The sequence below is a fragment of the Coloeus monedula genome (genome assembly GCF_965178545.1).
Source record: "Coloeus monedula genome assembly, chromosome: 5".
Classification (NCBI taxonomy): domain Eukaryota; kingdom Metazoa; phylum Chordata; class Aves; order Passeriformes; family Corvidae; genus Coloeus; species Coloeus monedula.
Genome location: NC_138785.1, coordinates 58,821,609 through 58,842,363, shown reverse-complemented (window position 1 = coordinate 58,842,363; position 20,755 = coordinate 58,821,609).

Sequence of the window (20,755 nt, the reverse complement as noted above, 5' to 3'; positions counted from 1 at the left end):
TCTTTGGGTAGAGTAGATTACAGTGATTAAATTATAATTTGTAGTCATTAATGCCTTTAAAACTCAGGAAAAATATTTTTTAAAAAAAGAAACATTTTGAAGGAATGGTCTAAGCCTATATCAAAATCTTTATTCAAAACTCTTTAGTAATATGTCACTATTATATGAACAGTGTGCTCAGTTTTATGAAAATCTGATGGTTTTAGAAGAAAAAAAGTGTCAGATTAATACAATTCATCAAAATTTAAAAGCATTTTCCAAGCAGACCTCTATACGTATGTTTCAAATGAAAAAAATCTCATGTTAATAATTAAACAGAAAAATATTTGAAATTTTGGATGCTTTTCTGAATACAAATAACTATTCCAAAAGCAAAGTAAATAGTTTTGTAGTCCCTTACATGTTCTCTAAAACACTGAAACTGATACAGTATACCCAACATTTGTTTTGAAAATATTTTCAGGCAGAAGTATTTTGGCAATTTGTTTCCAGGTTTTCTAATAAAATCTAGTGAATCAGAATCAAACTGATCACTAGATCAAGACAGGGACAGGTTCTCAACCTAATTTGGCAAGTATCTATAAAGTGTTTTATTGTACTTTCTAGTGTGAAAAGAACCATGATTCATTAATTAGGAACATCCCAGAATAAGATTAATCAATTGCCAGGGATGATGGTAGCAACAGTCTCTATGAACACAACAAAAATTATTCTGCTGAAGATGTGCATTTTCTTCTTACTACTGTTGTTAGGATCACTATATTGGTAGCTGAGTGAATGGCCTGTGATTTAGACAACATTCAGGTGATCTGGAAAGCCCTCTGATTTTATACATTATGAAACTATTAATCCAGCTGTTGTCTATACTTTTAGACACATATATTTTGGTTTTCGAGTGTAGAATATCTCTTGAATGTGTAAGAAGTATGAGATTTCAAAATTATCTGTTTTCAGAGGCATAAATCTTTCTTAGGCAATCTGCATTTACATTTTTGTTTAGCACCCCAGGCCACATTTGTTATTTAATCTGTCTAATGTCAGAAGGAACCATAGTTCCATAAAGCCATGTGGTGATGAATAACACCCCTAATGGAGTTATAAATTGAGACTAATTGGTTTATGTGATTGTTATTAAGTCCCATTTCAGCTGGTTAATGGAATGTTGTTTGGCAAGGGAACAGAGCTAATGTTATCAGATAATTTTCTTTTGAAAATGGCTTAAATTTCAGTCTTCCAGATCCACAGGTTCTAAATAAGTCAGAGCTATTCCTGCTAAAAAAATATCCCTGTAATGTGCCAACACAAGTAAATTCCAAAGTTATCAATACTGTGGCTTTAGTATTTCAGTACATTTTCACATCTTATCACCATATCCCACATTGCCTTCAAAAATGGCCAAAATATTCCAGTCAGTGAAACATTTCAGCAGAGACTTTAATCCCATCTCACAATTACTTGAATGGTTTCAAATATCACATAACGAACAAATAAATTGACTTTCATGAAAACCAGATTTGGCAGGAATGCATGAGTGCCTAGTTAAATAAGCAGACTAGGACTCTAGGGGTACTTCTACCCAATTTGTTGTTTTTCAAGTATAATAGTTCCTAACTTAGTATCCAAACATGGACTAGTTTGAAACTTGAAATCAATACCCACATGTGATTTGAAATTTGAAGGCTTGCCTGACCATATTAAGGTCCTGAGGACTTTTTTTTTTTTAATTATCAGTGCAATGCAAGGATGCAAAAATATACTGCCAAATATAATATCCATAAAGCAATCTTTCCGCATCACTAACTGCTGCTTCCTTTCAGTCTTGTTGGTAAGTCTAAGAAGACCACGTTTAAGATAACATAGCAAAATTCATGAAAATTAGCAGTACTAACATGGGTTTTCCTGTTTATAAGCATTGACAAGCTTATACTTCATAACACTAGAATACAAACACCACTAGGGCATAGTTTAACAAACACAACTATCTTAATAAAGCAAACCAAAACCAACAATGAGTTTGATTTATTTCTATGAGCACAAGCAAAAATCAAAACTCTCATTAATATAATTCGCAATTAGCTTTTAGGGCACATATGTGGTTGTACCTCTGTAAAATGAAGGTGTTCAAAGTTATGCATGGTCACTGATAAAGGAGAGCTGCATGAAACTATGTCCTGATGGGCAGCTGTCCTTAGTTGTGACAGCAGTGCACAGGGAGAGTGGAGGCTCTTAGACACTACATACTCAAACGTACCAGCTATTTATAGACCACAGCAGCATCCCAAAAGCAAATCTGGAAACAGTGAAGTTTAATATTCTCTCTATAGCTATCATCACCAAGCAACCTGGCCCCTGCATAGCACAACAGCTGGAGCTTATGAATGGCCTTCAAGTGTAATCCCACATTGAATGAATTACACTGACAGAATTTGGAGGCTACAGTAACAAGGATAATGGAATGGTGAGCACCAGAGAGGTAGTTATAGCTGTCACAACACACGCACATGCAGGGTGAGGATTTTACCCATACATGCAACCGGGGGACATGAGCATTAGGGAAGAACAGAGGAAGGAGTACATGAATGGAATTACTAGAATGGTGACAGGTACTGGTAAAACATTGTGAAATACCACTGAGCTTGAAAGATGTTACAATTTCTCCCACATGAATACATTATGAAAATTTCAGCATCAGCTCAAAATAAGGGTTCAGTGTCAACCAAGGTATTACCAGCCCAATCCAACACTTGTTTTATTGTATTTCCACCTCTCGCTTTTTAAAGCCTGCTTGTCATTCAGTAGGCCTTTATCCATATCCCAGTATATGTCACTTGAAATATTCTTATCACTCCTGATATTTTTATGTCATTACAAAGGACAAAAATGTGAACTTAATATCTGAAAGTATTTGATTGAGAGCAAGCATGGTAAGTATCATTTGACTGTCTCATTGCTCTCTCACACTATACTTTGTATTATGACTTTTCAGATAACAACATGAATTTATACAAATACAGACATTTTATCAAGAAATGAGCATTAATCTCCTGATTTTATCTTAAAGACAGGTATCTTTTACAAAATACTGATTCCAAACAAACTCAAAGGAAAACAGTGCCAAATCTTAATTAAACACTCTGTTCTCAAATCTTAATTTAACGCTCTGTTCTGCTCTCTGCCTGATTGTCATCTTCACTTCTCCCAGCCACCAACCAGCATGAAGACAGGCATAGATTCTAACAGATGGAATTGAGGAAATTATAACTGAAACTGGATTTTTTTCTCTCTCTCTCTGTTATTGATTTTCACAACTATTTGCAATGAGGAAGGAAGAAGAAGAGAGAGAGGTTCCCACTGGTTTGCATATGAAACTAGACAGAAAGGTTATAGATTTTGGCAAAAATATTTCTTGCAGCTATTCAATGCTTATCTTTAAGCTGTTTTTCCACCTCCTTTTCTTCTCAGGTCTATTTAACTTATTTTATTTTAAATTTTTTCTGGATTTTGTTACCATGTCTGCTCTAGCTCAGATCATCCACATCCTTCTTAACTGCCTTGAAACTGAGTGCAAATTCCCAGTTCTCAGGGTAGGATCAAAACTCATATTGTGAAAAACAGCAGAGGATATGGATGAGGAAAAGAGAAAAAGAGATGAGTTATAAAAGAAACATAGCTCACACAGGAGGGAAGATTGTTCAAAAGGTTGGCAATTATTTAGAGGAGGGAGGAGATGGGAAAGGAAAGGGAAACAAGAAATTTCTACCAGGTCTTTGGGAAGTATTTTCTGATTTTGCCCCTGGTGTTTCATTAAAAAAAAAAAAAAATCAAATAAAAAATACAAACTCAAACACCGGAGATGGGTTAGAGAAAACTTGACTTTTGGCTTTCACAGATATAGCTTTGTAGCAACAATTCCTGGGTCATTTTAGGGATCCTAAATTCCTAATTCTTCCAGAAAACTTCAATAGATCTTTCATCATTTGCTCATTCATTTTGTTGGGTGAGATGACAGCACTTCATTCTTTGAGATACATAGTACCAATGTCTTGGCCACCATGTAACCAGATTGTTGTAGTGCACTTAACATTAAATTACCTCTCATCATTTGGAAGCAGCAGGACATATTTGCCATCATTTCTGTTTAACAAATTTACCTCTTCTGCAGTGGATGCCACTAATTTTTCTAGTTGCAGTTTAGAGTGTTGATATCAAATTTCACAGACACAGTAACTCTGATACTTGCTTATGTGGGTGACTGTGTTTCTTTTTGAGTCATTCTGCACTTCAATTAGAGGAGGTCAGAAGAGGAAACTTCTTTTAGTGTCCTCAACTCCTGAGCTTCCTTCTGGTCCAAATTTTTTGACCTGCTGAACCTGAGAAATGTGCTTCATAGTTCATCTTTAACTTTTTTGTGGGGACTTTTGCAATGGATGCATCTGTAAAATGCAGGGATTTTAGCATCTCAATAATGTTTGTCCTGAGCACAATAAAACTGCTTGTTTAATGAGTCAACAGGAATTTAAAATTTCTTTTTATTTTTAATATTTTGTACCTATGTTTTTAAGCATTCAAAGTAATTGCTGATTTTAAAAAAAATATTGCAATAAACAAAATAATATATTCTCAAATATTATGTTTGTTTCTTCCTCTCATAGCAAACAAAAATTTCTTATTTAGTTTTTTTTCTCCACCCCTCCTTGAATCCTGTCCTGAAGGATATTTTGTATTTCACCTCTGTGTTTCTGGATTTTTACTTTTATTCAAGTAAGGATGTCATCACCTTTACATTAAAACTATTCTACTCAGATGAGGAAAAGGCATGTTGCATTACTGCACTAAAAATTTGTTTATGCCTTGAATTTTTTTCTGTAGAGCAAGACAAAAGCAAAGCGTGAATTAGCAAAATGGAAATGCAGAGCTCCTTGGTTTTCTTTCCATTTCCATCTATTGTCTGTAATGTTTTGGAAGGACAGTCACATATTGCTAGGAAATCAGGAACAATACAGTGCTGCTTCTTCCTCTCTTGGTCACCTCTCAGCCAACTCCAATTGCCTCCCGGTCTGCTCCCTGTGGCACTCCCAGAGGTGGGTGCTCAGGTTCCAGCTGTGATGCAAGGAGGTCGGCAATGGAAGAACCAGATATCTCCAAGTGCCTGAAAAACTCCAACTACAACCGTTTGCCCTGCCTCATTCTGTGCCTTGGTGCAATGCTTTAGGAGACATCAAATTTGTGTTTCCTACAAGGGGACAGCTGATGTTATTGGATTGTATCATACAGCTCATAAAGATTAGGTTCCAGAGAAGGGAACAACTGGTTATCCTAAGCTGGCATAAACTCACCCTGCTGAACCATCAGCAAAAAGCCAGTTATGATGGTCCACCCATAGTTTTCAGCTGTGGGGCAGAAACTCAAACAAATGCAAACATGGATCTTTGAGGGGAATGAAAGTCACTTTACCTGGCAGTGAAAGTGTGCTTGACTGAAACTGTGCTATCAATGTGTTGTTTCCAATGAGTCCATTGCTAGAGGACGTGGGACCTGTCTAAAATATTAGTTAGTCATAAACAAGTCATGAACATTCTAGCATTGATTGGATCACCCTACTTAATTTGTTCCTACTATTGTTCCTTTAGAGAATTTTTATATTTAAATAAAATTAGGGAAACTGAATGTTTTGCAATACTCATCTCTCTTCTTTTCCTCCACATTTTTCTGCCAAATTACTGGGAGCGTCTGAGTTCTGGCTAGGAAGAACTAGTAAGAATTCTGGTAAGATTTCATACAACTGGTAAGAAATCATACAGCTATAGAAGATGTATATAAATAGTTCATATCTTTAATCTGCTTTTTATGGACAGCTTGCTGTTACCAACCTTATTGTTAGCCATGCATCCCCTAAAGTGGAACCAGCTAGTGATATGAAGTAGATTGATATTACTGTCACTTGCTAGCATGCTCAAATGATACTCAGTGTAGCAGGGAGTCAGACAGATTAGAACTGCATATTCAGGAAAAACTGTGTCAGTCTGACTCAGTATTGAAAAGTTCAGGATCAGTTTGGGTATTTAAGAATGTGTGGGAAATAGGATGACATTTGGAACAAGGCGGGAAACTTTGTGGAGTGACTGACATGTCAGCAGCAGCAACATTGCCAGTGATCCACACCCACCTCTCTTTTAAGGTATTTAAAGTACACTGAAACTCTTTCTTTAACCCTCAACAAGAATAACCAAGGGAGGATTTCCTGCAGTCTTCATAACCCTGAAGGGCAAGAATGTCCTCCAGTAAATTCACCATACTGCAACAATGCCAAGAGCCTCCAGTAAGTGAAAAGCTTGGGGGTACTTAATGGATCAGACAGTCCATGATCCCAACTGACAAGTGCAACTTAAACTTTAAAATATGATGAACAAACAATCCCAGATTAAGCACAGTAGTGACTTGCCTGTTCCCATATTTCCCTGCTGTTGTGATTTTACATGTTACACCATGGCAGCCATGCAAATTGATTACAACTGGAAATGACAACTCTTCCAGTAATGCATATCACCATTGTTTAAAAGATGCAAAAAGCATTCCACAAGTAATACAAAATCTCTCGCTTCATCTCTTCAGTCTCCATAAAGAAAGTAAAAAACTCCCCATGCATACAATTAAACCCATGAGAACCAAACATGAGTACTCAGATACAGCATTTAAAAATGTTAACTGTACTGTGTGAGACCTATGGTCCCTTATGTGGTGCATACAGAAAACCCACTGAAGAAAACGCCAGTGAGACACAAACACTTGTACTAACATGAGAAAGGAAATACTCATTTTAGTGGAATAGAATGATTTTCAGATAACTGGGGACAGAATAATAGCAGTTGCAAATATAAATCCCATTCTGATCATAAGGATGCACACAATCCTCAGATGTACAGCATTTTGAATGAGGACTGTTATAAAGAATCAGTGGGTAATCCCTGACCTTGTTGGATTTTTGTGTATAAAATGAACCACCAGGGATAGTTTACTTCTTGTAGAGTATACAAGACATGGTCTACTCCAGGTCTGTTTTTCCGATCTCTTTTATCTAATGTAATGAATAAAGCTGTATATTATTTTCTTTATGAAGCTTGTCTTGCAAAATGGACTATGTGATGTCCTATGATTTGCAAATTTTCTGAGTTTTATTACAATTTTATTACTACAGAATTAGGAAAATTGAAAATTTTTCAGTAATTTTGCCCCCCAAAAGAGCTATTTTTTTCTCAAAATTAGATGCATTTTTATTTGAATGTGAATCTGTATTCTCAGAAAAGTAGTTTACTTTTGCTTCAAATTGTAACAACACCTAGGGAAAGCATCAGCATAAAAAAGTACAGGCACTTCCAAATCACATAAAAGGACAAAAATTCCTCAGATTAAACAATTTTGTATTTTATTGCTATATTTTGTATATGCCCACTAGTCAGAACTTATTCAAGAGTGTCTGATAGGCAGCCTTCCTTTGGCATTACATAATGTGACACACAGTTGTCTTCACACAAGGCCTTGTCTGCATTGTTTCCATATTCTTAAGTCAGAGATCTAATAGGGGGTTACAATTCTTCAGAGTGACAGGGTTGGAATACATAATGTACAATTTTCCTTTCCACTCCCACAGAAGAATCTCATGCCTGCAGTGAACCCCTGGCATATATAAATATTTAAAATAAATATACTTCTGTCCTTTTGGCATTTCTTCAAGCTATGGTTTCCAGCTCTGATATCCAATATAAGCTATGATTAAATAAATACATTGTGTCTCACCAGTGTTTTTCACCATGTGCTCTCAGAGGCACTCTGCTTATGATGACTGTTTAACAAGCTCTTAAATTCGGAATCCAAAAAGGTCAAGTAATAAAAAGTATTCTCCTCCATCTGCACAATAAACAAAAGGATTTAATCTGCTGACACTTCAGGTGCCCCATAGCTCTATTTCTTTTTTACCTATCCCAAAATAACAACCTTTGCTTTTTCTCGTGTAAAGTATCTGTGCCTGAGAATAAACAAACAAAAAAACTTTGCTCTGCTCAGTGTTTTCCCCAAAACACTGAGCAAAAGGGTTGAGGGCCAGAAAGTTTACTTCCTGTATTTCACAGTGTTACATTTCCCTTACTTACCTCTAATTAAAATCAGATTTTGGGTAGAAAAAACCTATTTTCAGTCCTTAGAAAATTAGAGAACTCTATTTCTCAGGCAAAACCAGGCTAGACCAACGTGCCATTAATTGCCATGGCTGCTCTAGTGCTAGGGGATTGATTAGGTGAAATATGACTGCTAGGATCATCTGGGCAAGCTACTTTCAAGGCTGTAGAAGAAGGTGAAAAATTCCAGCCTTGGAAAAACTTCTTGTGAAAGTCAGCTGCACAGAAACAATCTCATAATCCTCCATAAATGGGCAAATGTGAAATGCTCACTGCTGCTGAATCTGAGGAAAGATCTGCCTTTAGGGAAGTGTTTCTCTTAGAGTGTCTTTGGTGTGGCTCCAGCTTCTCTTTTTTGTGTTGTCCTACATGTTCTTTTTAAATACCTCATAATTAATGCTTTCTGTGATTGCTCTGTGATAAAAAAAACCTAGATTTGAAAATAAATGGTCTAAAAAGTTTTTCCAAGCAAATACCTGTACAGGAGGTAAGTAGAATAACAGCTCACTTTTTCTCCTAAACATAGGGTTGAAATCCCAAATTTCATTTGAAAATACATATGGAGAAACTGTAACCAGGGAGAAAGAAGAGAAAGGCTGAGCCTGCTACAGTACATAGGAGAGATTATATAATTGTAGAGGAAATTTTAAATTACAAATTGTCATAAAGACTAAAACGATGCCCATAATCTTCACCATACTTCATCTTCTATCTCACTAACAACATATTGGCTATGCCATCCTTTCCAAGCTCTGCTGCAGAACAAACTAGGATCATGCTCCATTTGCCAAAGAGCTGGGCAGAAAAATAAATGACCAAAGAACCCTGTTAGGGCTTACTTGATGGTATCATTTTGATACTTAGAAACCTTTAGATGCTTTACTTGTAGGTTATAATCCATAGCTAGTGATACATAATGGCAAAATATATCAAAATAATTTACAGATCCTCCTTGAGTTACTACTCTGCTATTCATTCAGCTATCTGGGGAAATATGGTTGTCCCACCACCTCAAAATAAGCAGAGTAAATTGTCTTGAATATATGAACACATTGTGGTACTGTTGATTTGAACGGTATCTGCAGATAGTCACAAACAAGAGGTCAAAACTGTTTTAACTAGGAAGGTCCCTGATATGAAAGCAAAGAGTAACAAAAAGCATAAGAACCATCATATTCGGTCACATCAAAAATCCATATAGCCTAGTATCCTTTCTCTTATAGTGACCAGGAACAAATGAATAGGGAAAATTTATATGGAATGCGAAAAAAATACATTCCCCATGACTGATGTTAGACCTTCAGGTAATCAGGTAAGATCTGGAGTTTTATCCAGACCATGGAATTTAAAATTTTATTACTGTTTTCTCTACCACTTTTTTGAGTTCATTCATATTTTGCCCTTCATAGCATCTCATAGCAGCACATGCCTCAATTTCATTTGTTTCCTTCCCAGTTCTTCTTGATACTCTATATCAGTTTTGCCCAGGTTGGATACTGAAGAGTGTACTGAATTAAGGCACGATGCTATCTTTAAAATGTCTACCTTAGTTTCCAAAAGCAATGTCTGTATAAGCAAAAAGCTATAAGCTAACTTTTTCACTCTGTCTTTTCATTCCTTCTAAATTTTCCCTGGTATTGATATTTTAACAAAATTATTGGAAAAAAGTCCTGATTTCATTATTACATTACTATTTTTTGTTATTTTTTTATTATTACTACATAAAACATGATTTAAAGTTGGAAACATGTCCCATTCACCCTGATTTTACACAGTCAGAACAAAAAGCTCTTGTACTTCTATTCAAAGTCTGTTTCCTGGGTTTAATGAGTAAAATCCCTTTATTCAACCAGTATTCTGCAAACCTAAATCTCAAAGCATGAGATTAGCAAATATTTCTTGTAAATCCAGTAATATCCAGACATCCCTTTTCTTTTCAAAATATTTGTGAGAACTGAGTAGTTTCCACAGCAAATTATGCAAATGTGCTGTACAAGCTCTCCAGCACAGCCAGCCAGTACAAATCCTGACCTTCCAACACTCCTGTTGTTCTTGCTCTGGGCTTCTCTTCACCAGGCTGCCAATCTAATCGACAAAGCAAAGATTTTCAGTGCTGTTAACCGTCCACTAAAAGCCAAGATAATATCAATGACCTTATTTTACACAAGAGGAATAAACCCAGAACCAACGATTCATATCAAGATAAAGCTCCTGGACTGAATTTGTCCAAAAGAAGTAGCTAAGATTGATGCAAGGATAGCTAGCTAACTCTGCAGCCATGTTATGCAAATGTTCACCTAGATAGATTATTGGGTCAGAGATCAACAGATCGATGAAACATCCTAAATTCAACTCCTTACCACCTTCAATGCAGAAAAATCCCTAAACTATTAAATCTTAATTTAATCTACCAATAAGACATGTCTGGAAACATTTTATCACTCTCAATATTCATGCTGAGATCAAATTGGTCATCAGATGCCAAACATGCACCTTCAGAAATGTTGTATTTAAAAAAAAAAATGTACTTTTTGCATATATTAATTCATTTGTTCTCTCCTAGGTGGATAACCAGAGGTATTGTAATAGCACAGAGAAAACAGTAACAGCTGTCCAGAAAAAAAGTGCTACACTCTGGTAGCCAGTATTAAGGTAATTTTCCCTGGAACTCTTTATCAGATTTCTTATTCTGAGTGGAAAAAAGAATGGGATATTATATTGATTTCTTCTGGCTAGATGACAGGAAGATATAAACTTATTACAGTGCTACGTAGTTTTTAAATTTTCTAAAAAACAATGTGCAAAAGGACCTGTAGAGACCTTCAAAGTTTCTATATTATTGCTTTCTTTCCATAAAAGGCCAAGAAGACAATCAGGAAAAAGTCTAACAATGAGTTTTCTATTCTTTGTAAGGGTAGTATATTTCTATTTCTATTTCTATTTCTATTTCTATTTCTATTTCTATTTCTATTTCTATTTCTATTTCTATTTCTATTCTTTCCTTTTTTAGAAGACTGTGCACAGAAGTGCTGTGTCTCTTTATGTAGTTATTATCTACTTTACTTAGTACTAATAGATGTTAATCTGTTGATTTTTCTTTTCCTGGCTTCACAGATATTTTAGGAGTAGGGTTCTTGTGCAGTGGTGGAAATAAGTTGTTCTGTCAGTAAGTGTAGAACACTGAGAGCATTGGAATACTTACTATTCAATATCTTATTTACTTAATAGGAACCTGGACAAAAAAACTCCTGCATACCATAAAGCTATTTTTCTTTAGAATACTACAGCATATAAAGTAAAAGACATACCGAAAGGCTATCTGAGCTTCAGGGAAATAACAGAACCTAGTGTAAGGTTCTTTTTGCTGTGCATGTGGAGAGCTAATCAGTTGAGAAAAAAGATCTGAAATATCAGGAAGGCAGAAGGGCAACCTGCTGTTAAGCATTAAAGAAGTTCTGAGGAGTTGGGTGTGTCTAAAGTCCCCTTCTCTGCGTGATTTAGATTATGTTCTCAGGATTGTAGGGAAATAATTTTGTTCTTTAACCCTGTATCTACTTATGTTGTCTGTTCCACTACACAGGTATGACAGAACCAAGAAAGGTGTCCCTCAAAAAGGGCCCAAATTGACTACAGAAGAGCTGTGTATATGAGCAACAGAGATTTACTGACCCCTAAAATGTCCCTGGTCTAGCTTTCCTATCTCTACTGGTTTGTCCCAACTTCACACAACTTCCATCACACCACAGCTTAAAAACTGTCTGTAAATGAATTTGTGTTCTGTTGCTGTTATAATAGTCAATGCTGCTGCAAAGCAACAACACTGAAATATATAAGTTATTATCCTTGGGACAGCACAATCATTTTTGCTTACTTTCCACAGCAGATTGTTCTGACTGACTCTCATTGCAATTTATTTTCCTTTATTCTTGAAGGACTATGACTAATCTCTGTGATGTCCTTGAACATATTGCCTTATGCACTTCTATAGATAAATGTGAATGCAAAATACTTCCATGCTGGAAGCTTTCAAATTCTGATAAAACTTTTAAAAATTCACTGCATCAGAAACAAGAAGTAACAGGACTCCTTACAGGTAACCTAGTAGGTGGAGAAAGATCCTAAAAGTGAGGGAACTCCATAACTAGTCCATCAGTAAAATTCCTTACTTCCATTCTAGTCACATACTCTGAGGCAAAGGCATGTAGAGTATTCTCACCCTTTCCTCTCAGCTCACAAATCTTGAATTCCTTTCTGCACTGAACACAAACTTTAAAGAAACCCACACAAGAACTTCATGTTTAGAATGGATCATTTCATGATGAGTCCTGTTTTCCTCAGGGAAGTGTTGAACAGATATTTAATCCTTTATGGTAACAAAAGGATACATGACCTGGAACTTCCATACCTGTAAAAGTGCTGAATCTAACAGCATGTAAAAGCTGTTGGCTCAGACTAAAAGCAGAAAAGAGTAGTTTTAACATGTCACCTGTTGTAACGATCCTCTCAAAAGATGGGTGGGATCAGGATCAGAACCAGAGCAATTGGGGTATAAGAAAAATATTGAGCTTAACTCTGAAAAAAATGGATCGCTTTGGAACTTTAGAACAGCGGAAAGAAAGGCATGTAAAGATAGAATTTTTAGATGATGGTTCTTGACTAAGATACTGAACTTCAGTGCAAGTCCCAATTTAGCTACCTGTCTTTAAATGTTTAAAGCCCTAGAGCTCAACAGAAAATCTTTCTTGTGTTATAATGTGCCATTATGATTACGTGCTCCTCCGAAGCAAAACACTTATGCTAATAGTAAGAAAAATGTTCATTTCTTCACACCTTCTCTACAACTTTCAGCTGACATGTTACAACAAGCTGAGGACACATTTCATTACTGAAAACCCCACAGAAAATAATCTCATTCTTCACTCACACACTTTTGTGAATCGGCTACAGGAAGCAGCAGTGTTCTGCAAAGCAAAGCATAGAATTGGCAAAAGCTCTTTTCAGCATAGTCTGTATCTTTGAGTTTGACTTGGAATTATCCACCAGGTGTTGTGTTTGTTTGCTTTGTGTCAAAGTGCTTGAAAATGTAGAGCAAGTTACCTTCACATCTCTTTCGTAAACCATAGTTTCATTTAAAGTGACTTAGTATTTTCTTTCAGTAGGTTCTGTTTTGAGTATTGTAATAGCTTGCAGAGGAGAAAACTAAAAAGTACAAGAAGGATCTGCTACTGCTATATAACACTGATGATTTTAATTGCAGTATGGAAAGGATTCTTTTTTCTGTGTTTAAGTAAAGGAAAAATACAGATGGTGATTACGGCTTGTATGTTCCCTTTCAGATTGTGCTTCCAAAATATGGCACTTAGCAACGAACTGGAAGAATACTTTTTATGATATGTTTCAGCAAGACAGATAAACATCTCCACAGTTCAAAACCATCAAGAATGTTCAAAAACCAGCACACTTTGTGACTGAGCAGCTGTTCTGTACTTTATGCTGTTGAAATTTAAAAAGGCATGAGCTCTCCTTAAAAATGCCATGCAGTTTTCAAGAATGATAACTGTTCTGCTTGGGTTTTCTTTACTTATGCTTGACATTTTGAAACAGTTATAATTGACATTATAACTGACTACCTGTCAGAATCAAATTGCATTTGGCTGCTAAAAAACATTATCCCTATTGATAGTATTGTCCATCACTGACTAGCGTTAGCTTAAGTGTTTGCACTGCATTACAAACTCATTTAATTAATAATGGCCATATCATCACAGTTTGAGATTTGTTCAGATGTGGAAAAGGACAACAAACCTTATCACTTAAACTTTCCTAAGATGGTTACACCTTTCAGTCATTCAAAAAGTGTCAGGTATTGTGGATAATACTATCTATTGTGCAATGAAGGATGCAGGAAGAAGTGTGGTTACATTTACACTGCTGTGTGGTTTTGCTTCTGACACAATTTCCAGCAGAGGAAACTTCTTCAACTGTTCAGCTTAATTTTCAAATTTATTTAGCATGTATGTCCAACAGTCTAGCAAACAAACCTCAAGGAATACTGGGCCTGGGCTTCTTCCCCCTTTCAATCTTCTTTTCCAGTCTCAAGTTCGTGAGTCATCCCATCCTGTCTCCATACCTGTTGACATTATTTCAATGCATCTCTGGAAATTTTCTTTGTGATCATTGTTAAATATTTTAATTTACAATGCCATGCCTATGAGTGGTCATGTTCACAGTAGAGATCAAGGATGTAACAGGAACATGAAGGAAGCAAGGCATTCTTTTAAGTAAGAAAACTGGGGGGGGGGGGGGGGGGGGTGGTCCGTAAGGTTGCTCATGTCTGTCTGTTGCAGTGCATGTGGCAGTGGCCACTGCAGCAGAGCATACAGAGGACTGGTGCCCAGGCCTCCAGAACACAGAGGTCGGATTCTCACCCTGCGGTTATAGCGAATTGCCCTGTTCCTAGTGGTTCTGACTTTACGTGTTTTAAGTTTATTTGTTCAGGACTTCTCCACCCAGTTGTACGTATAAGTTCATGTTTATGTATTTCCCCTAGTTGCTTATGTATTAGTTCTGGAAAGTTCTCCCTTCTTCGATGCCCCATTGGTTGGTTCATGTAACTCCCTCCCTTAAGTTATCCCTATTGGATAGTCCCCTGTTATCTCCTCCTCCTCAGTTGATCCCCATTGGTTGTTTCCCTTTGTTCCACCCCCATATAAAATGCTGTGCTTTCTCCTTTTTCCTGGTCTTTGTCCTGGGACCCTCCACAGGCAGTAAACCAGCTGGAACCTACACAGAGACCCCTCTCTCATCCCTTGCTTCTGCCAACGCTTTTGCACCATCTTTGTTTGGGGCTCTCTCCTTGCAAAGGAGCCAGCTTTCCCTGCCTGTTGCAGCTGACAGCTTTCCCTCCTTGCTGCAGCTGACAGCTTTTCCTGCTTGCTGCAGCCAATCTCTGCCTGTGGCAGCAGAAGCCAAAGACGCCTGAAGCTGGATGTTGTGCTGCCTCGGACAGCCCCAACAGTGTCATCTGTCCTAAAACTGCCTGGGACAACACAGGATATGCTGACTTGTGTTTCTTTTGTGGAGGAACAAAATATGAACAGTGGCTGATCCAGCTTGCAGGAATTATCTTGTTTCTCTCATAGCTTGCTGAAACTGCAGCCAAGATCAGGAGTGTATGCTCAATGTTAGGGGAGGAGAACAGTCTGAGGAATGGTTTCCATTCAGTAGAGACAAAATAGGAAGCTCATGTAAGCCCTACAGACTTTTGCTTCTGGATTGTGCTGGGGTTTGGACTTTTTGGGGAAGGTGGTTCTTCTAGCACTAGTAGCTCGGAAATGTTCCTGCTGTCTTAAGCAGCCTGTTTTCACTGTGGCAAGAGAGGAAGGGCAGGTATTGGCTGGATGAGCAAGCACAGCCACACTAGGTAGATTTCCAAGTGGTCTGATGGTGACAAAAGCATTCGTGTATGCGGAGAAGCCAGCTGGAGCAGTATGCCTGGCAAGGCAATTCTAGGCTCTCCCTATGGCTTATAGATGGGAGATTCCAATCTCCTGGCAGTTCTTATCTTGAGGCCTTGCCAGCAGTGTTACAGAGACTTTGAGGGAAGGAAGGAGTTACGACTGAAAAGCCAAAGGGCTCTGTGAGAGCTGTAGCTGTGCTGCTCATCATTTGGGCAGTTCTCAAGTTAGCCTTGGGAAAATGAAGGAGGCCCTGACTCTGGTCATGGCTGAATATCTGAGAGTTGCATAGTCAGTTTTGTGTAGGGTTCCTCTGTGGCAGATGGAAGAACGTCCTGTTGATGTGTACTTTACTGAGACCAGTGCTCTCTGCCCCTGTCATTTCACAGGTGTCTTCACATAAGGTTTTAGGACCCATGTACCATATTCAAATTTATCAGGTAATAAAAGATATGAATTACAGTAGTGTCTGCATGAGAACAAGGTAGACTAAAATATATCATGTTTAGGTATATTCAAACCTTTTCTATAAACACTATCTAGGCTGCTATTTTTTTCCCTCTGGGGCATAGAAATAACTGGCCGGGTCATTAAGTTCAGCTTGACTGAAGATTGTAAAATGATAGCAAAGGTGGCTTAATTCCCTGAAGATGCAACATTTAAGGATTGCTAGACCACAGCAGAATTTATTCATTCAGAAAAAGTATTTGTTGACAGTCCCAGCATGCTTGCAGTGTTTTAGAAAACATGTTAAAGGAAGCAAGAGCAAATCAGAGAAATGCTCAGAGTGCTACTTCAGTCATATTCTCACCAACCTCTATCTACACACGGTGCAAAACCCACAACAAGTCCCAAATTTAGCCCAGTTTTCAGAAATATACTTTCTTTCTGTGTTTTCTCAACTGAGTAAAAGAATAGCAGTCATGACACTGATTTGAGTAAGATTCTGTGGTTTAGAGGACAGAATGGTCTCTTCAATTATCTTGGCAAATGTGTTTGGACGTGAAGCACGAAAGTCTTGTAAAATTATCTTCTGACTTGTACATGTTTAGAAGCACCTTCTGGCACTTTTGAACCACTTGGTTTCTCATAGGACTATGTGGTCAGAGGAATTTTCTATTTTCTTCTCATGAAGTTCAGCAAAGGGTTAGGGCTTCTTTGGAATGCATGAATACTTTCAGGACAAAATAGAAAAATTGTTACATGTTTTTAAAAATAAATTTGTGTAGTAATTTACTCATTCAGAGTTACAAATATGAAGTCTTTGATATGGCAGCCATCAAGCTGTTTTCTTGACTATTCAAAATTAAAAGACTTGCTGCATGTATTGTGGTATTGCTTGGAAAATTCTTTATTTTCTCACTCTGCCCAGAATATACACTGATTTTGGAGACTGCAAACTGGTAATATTTATGCACAGCTCAGAAGCTATTACAAACACGTTCCAGGCTATCCACACTGATTATCAGGGCTTCAAAAAAGTCTAGACTTCACTGGCAATATGGTTGAACTTCCAGAACATCAGAGGGAGAGCACTTCAGAAATAATACACCCCCAGACTACGCTAAGTGTGTAACAAAATAATTCGAATTCATGAACTTCCTTTGAGAAACATTTTGAACTGTAAAACTGTAAGTAGCAAAATTGTATGAAATGCTAAAAGGGCAGCCCTCCAATGGAAATTTTTGCTGGAGGGAGACAGATACAGACTCCAGAGGAAGCTGTCACTACATTATTGGTGTCATCAAGTTACTGCTCTGTGGACAGGAGTGACCCAATCACCTCAGAAAAACAAGGGGGAGGAAGGAATAAAGACTACTGCAGTTGATGAAAAGATATTCCATTTTCTCCTTTCCACCCATTTATTTTTCATCTCACTTCCCATAGCATCTGCTTTGAAAAGCATTTTTAGTGTTCTTCCAATGTAAAGAGCCCAGAGTTTTTTTATGGCACCAGGGTCCAGCTCTATTTGGCCCAAATTCTCCCACATTCAGATTCTTCTTTTCCCAAGAGTTTTTTTCTCCACAGTCATGGACTTGTTGTAGCTATTAAGACTCTCCTCACCAGAGTATTTCTTCCTGATTTATTGACCACAGAAAAATACAGTTAAGGTTATATTAAAAGCATGAATTAAATGCTACATTACTAGGCAGTTTGCATTCATGTAGATTCTCGCACATGATGTTACTGTTCTCATTCCAGAACCTTTGTTAGTTTCAGTATCTCTCCATCATGCTACAGTCTGACAGTGTAGACATGCCCTGAGATTGATTAGAAACGGCTGCCTCCACACTTAATTTTCACAGATGTTCCATTCTTTAGCTGCCTCTCTGCTGCAGCTGAGATATCTGGTCCTAGCTTGAAGACAAACCTGAGTTACTTTCTAAATGCTTGCGCATCAATAGCAGTGTAGAGAGCAACATCAGCTGAAAGTCTCAGCACTTGATACGACTTGTCAGACGTGTCTGTAGGGGCTACAAACACTACCCTGACTTGGGTGATCGTCGAGGTAGATATGTTTTTGAGACATAAAAAACATATGCTTTTGTTTTGGTTTGATTTGATTTTTTAATCCAGGTGATAGTGTACTTTCTCACAGAATTCAATAGATTTTCATTGTCTTCCCATTCTCCAGGGCATTATCTGTGGGAAGGAATCAGCTACTGTCAGATCATTATCCTCATGCCTTTCTTTTATTATCCTTTGCAATCTGGCTGAGTGACTGAGAGGTTTGCATTAGATTGGAAAGGTATATTTTGTTTCTTTATCTTAGGGTTCTGCATTTGTTAGAATTAAAATCCAATTTATTTGAACTCTACAGTTTTTGGGTAAGTCCATTATTATAAAAAGCAAGGCATTTAGCTGCTCTAGCTGCTGTCTTTACAAGGAAGCTATTTCTTTACAAAGGTATGCTTTGTGATAACATTGTACCAGGCAGCAAATTAAAAATGAGTGATGGATAAACTTGTTTCAAAATTTATTGGAAATCATTGATTTCTCTCAGGTACCAGAAAAGCAAACATGAAAAAAAAAAAAAAGAGAGTAATCATATGCAACATAGCAAGCATGTACTTTCCTGATAGTTAATATTTTATTTGAACATTTTCAATTAAGGGTGCACATTGTAGTGGTGCAGAGATTTATGTCCTTAATATGCTATTGGCTTTTTCCAACAAAGAAGTGGATATTTGCGAAAATTTATGTACTTTATTGATCATTGTTGATTAATGGATTTAAAGCACTTTACTTCATAAAAGGTTTTTTTTGTTTTTTTTTTTTTGCTTACTGATTTTCATATATGTTAATTAAAACTGTTTAATAATTCAATTGTGTAAAAATATTGGAGATATATTGTTGGGACCAACTAGTTAAATCCCACAGATAATGAATTAAATTTATTTTTTTAATGTTAGATGGCTGATGCACAAGCATTCTTTTTTTTTTAATTGCTATTTTGTAACAGACAAAATACTGAAACACCTTTTCAAATATTTTTATGTACCTAAGTCTTTCCATAATTCTCTGTTATAACAAACTTGAGATATTTTCTATCTATGTAAAGGATTTAAACATACCACGTAAGACCTTTTACAAAAAAGTTCTGATTTTAGCTGAAGGCAACAAAATTGTTTTCTTTTTTAAATCTGAAAGCAAAAATTTGTTTTTCAGTTGTGTTTAAAAACATTTCAACAAGAAACAGAAAAAAAAAAAGGAAATTCTGATTTGTCTAATGCCAATTAAGGAAAAAAACCAAAACCAAACAACAGTTAATAGCTATTTAACCAATACAGAAACTTCATCCAGTAAAATTCAGTATTTGCACACTGTCTGCCCAAATCTTAAAAATGTTAAAAAACTTCTAACATTATTTGTATATAAAGAAAATATAACTGGTAGGTTTAGTTCAGATCTGAAACTGTGAATCTAGTCTGTTAGCACAATAGCAGGCCATGTTTCACAAAATGTTAGTCGTAGTTAGAAGTCATGGCCTGCACTGAATTCCATCCACTGATGGTTTTTTTTCCTCCATTGGAAAGTATGTGTCTGCTTTGTATAGGCAAAGGCAGCTGTGTACAGCGAAATATTGTAACAGATTTGTATATGTCAACGTATGAAGGTTTTGAACAGACTGTTTCATAGTATTTACTCTTCTGAAAGCACAGTTATGTGAGTAAGAGGAATGTCTCCAGCCTGAATTTCGTGATACTTCTATCGTAGAACCAGTGTCGTAATTGGACCACAATCGTGCTTCAGGTATGTAAGTGAAAAAGTGCTTGTGAAGAACAATCGCATTGAAGTTCTGTGTCGTTGTCCTTTTTCCTTACACTCATTTAATTGGTGCTAAATAGGATTTCATATCTTCAAAATCACCTATATAGCCTTATAGTTGATCTTTATAATTGACTGAAATACTAATAGCTAACATACACAGTAGAAACAAACATAAATACAAAGGCGTTTTGTTAACTAAATTGCTGCAGGTAGTGGAATGATCATAATGTACAGTGTAATACTATGCTACAAATGCTGAGGCAGAAAGCCAGGGCAGAGAGAGATCTAAAGAGCTGTAATTCATAGCTCCCTATCAGTAGACATACAATATGAACTACATGGTGACGTACCTGACTGCTTGTATAGAATAATGAGCCTCGACTAAAATGTAAGGTTCTTAGTGTTACAAGAAAGCTGCAGCATTCAAAGGATCTCATGCAAGAAATGAGTATCTGGCAACGGAAAGTTATAGCTACCTCAGATCTCATTTCACAGTAGAGAAATATGTGAAAATTTATGGCATTTTGCACTGAGATGCTCTGAAAACAGCATTGAGGTGCTCTGTGAGCTCTAAAAATAATTTTACTGGAAAATGAGTATGCATAAAGTTCTCCAGCTTTTTTGTAATGTATTTTAACATGGAATGATAATTCCAAGTAAATTCCTTCCAAAATAGAAAAAATAAAAAATTAGCCCCTCAGGCTAATGTTACAGTGGGGAAACTGCAACGTGTATCAAACAACGACGCCCATGGAAAAGAAATATCTATGGACAGATTCTTGGTAGATGTTTCAGAGATGTTTATTTCTCCAGCCGCATGGCCGGGGCTCAGCTCAGGAACTCCCCAGTCACGGG